Genomic DNA, 2,179 nt, shown 5'->3' with positions numbered 1-2,179 from the left:
GAAGTTCGATTAACGTAATTTTTTTTTTTTTTTTTTATTTTCATTTTCCTCTGTTTTCCCCTCCCCCCTTTCCTTCGTTTCCGCGCGATCGCGAGAAGAAGCAGCGAAAAGCTCGATGCTTCGTCCCGTTATCCTGTATCTGTATACCGCGTGTACGTGTACGTGTATGCGTGTTCCGTGTGGTATCGTGATTCCTAAATACACAGAGTGTCCCGATGCGCGTGCAAACGCGAGTACCTAATTTCTTTTCCATTTCTTTGTTGTATAAGAGACGTATAACATTAGTAATTAGAGGCATCTATAGTATTGCTTCTCGGTTCAACGAATTTACGAAGATACCGGGCACGGTACAGGTGTGATCTACGTACGTTGCGACGTCGTAACACGGTGAGACGTTGTTGCTCGATTCACCGGAAACAACGGGCGCGTTTATTGCGCTACTTTGCACCGACGGTGTCGGTCGATTCACATTTTTAATTCCATTTGTAAAGAAATTTGCGGCAACTTTGGGTCTCCAGCGACCCCGAGATCCAATTTCAGCCGGGTGTCGCCTTCGGTTAAATTATTCAGACGCTCTTGACTGGTAACGCGAAGCAGCTTGGAATTCTTTTTCTTTCTTTCTTTTGCGAAGAAGAATTTGAAGCATCCATGCGGAGCAAATTGGATTTACCGTCGGTGGAAATAGGCTTTTCGCGCGGCAAAGTCGTCTCTGTGATTAACGCAGAGCGCAGTCGAGGTTTCCGGGATCTAGCAACAGCGGCGACACTGTGCTCGCGGAACCCCTATCCGAAAAATCGCACAAGTCCGCTCGAAGATGGTACACGAATCTCTGGTCGAATGGCAGCTGCTGAAAAGAACCGTTTTCGCGTATCTTTTCGCCTGGGAACTGGCCAATTTTATCGAAGCTCTCCCTTTTCCCTTTAAACGTCGTCTTCATTTTTGTCGGCACTCCCTTGTATACAAAGCTAACGACTACTTACTTAACATCGTGATTTTTCACCTCTTTCACCGTTATTTGTTTCTTCTTATTTTCTTTATTTTTTTTCTGTTTTTTTTTCTTCAAAATGTTCTCAGTTTGAACGGCATTCTCTCGCTTATCGTCTAACATTTACCGTTTATAACGTTAGTTCGTACTTTTTGTGAACGCATTGAAAAAACACACGTGCAAACGCGTTTTACATTATGCAACGATCGTCGCCGAGATCACCCTCATAGTGTAAGAGATCATAACAATAGTACGTCGATTTAACGTTAGATTATCATTATTACTTTATAATGCGTTGTGTCGTTGTCTCTGAATAAGTCAAGTCGGTTCTTCCTCTTCACAGTTACGCCGGTGTAATCTCTCCCTTCCGGAACCTCGAGGAACCCTCGTACCCTTCCGAAGATTTTTCCCTTTTCCCTTTTCTCTTCCGTTTCTTTCTTTTTTTTTTTTTTTTTTTTTTTTTTATTTATTTTTTCTCCCCTTTCAAACGTAGCTCGAAGAAAAATCGAACACCGAGTTGGACCGACGGCGACTCGAGGTTCCGGAAAACACAGTTGCTTCTCGTCTTCCGTTCATCCTTCTCGCCTTGGCGGGGTTACGTGGAACGAAACCACCGCGAAAACTTTTGGTTATACTAAACGCAGGTCTAGGTTACGCGCGAGACTATGTACACGGAGAAAAGAACGTAACATCTGTCGCGTAATTTTTACGTTTCGGCGCATATCGTACCTAACGCGTTACATTCTTTGCGAATTTCTTCCTCCTTCAAACGCTTGCCGGATAATTAAGTACCTATGGTAGGTTCGTTAACTATCGTTTACATATTAATTCCACGCGTGCCTCGTTTCGACGGATCAGTTGTACTTTGCCAGCGAGTACTACTATGTAATTACAGTCCAATTTGCCGAGATCACCGATCGTGACCGTCTCCTTGCTTGAAGTATACTACGTTCGGGGGTGACACGTCGAAACCAGACACGAGGCGCTGTTTTTTTACGTTTTTAATTTAATTTCTTATTCGATTTTTCTCTTCACGATTACGATCGCCTATGAAACACGAATCAAATAGATTTAGGTATTCGTTTATATCACTTGCCACGTGCTGCATGCAGGCTTAGGGTGGCTTGAGGTAAAGGATGCGAAGGGTAGAGCGACAAGTCGCCTGGAATCGCGCGATTTCAGGCGTCCGCGCAG

Source organism: Eufriesea mexicana, unplaced genomic scaffold (genome assembly GCF_001483705.2).
Source record: "Eufriesea mexicana isolate 0111107269 unplaced genomic scaffold, ASM148370v2 scaffold1837, whole genome shotgun sequence".
Classification (NCBI taxonomy): domain Eukaryota; kingdom Metazoa; phylum Arthropoda; class Insecta; order Hymenoptera; family Apidae; genus Eufriesea; species Eufriesea mexicana.
The sequence above is the reverse complement of the archived record's forward strand: the minus strand, read 5'-3'. Positions refer to the sequence as shown.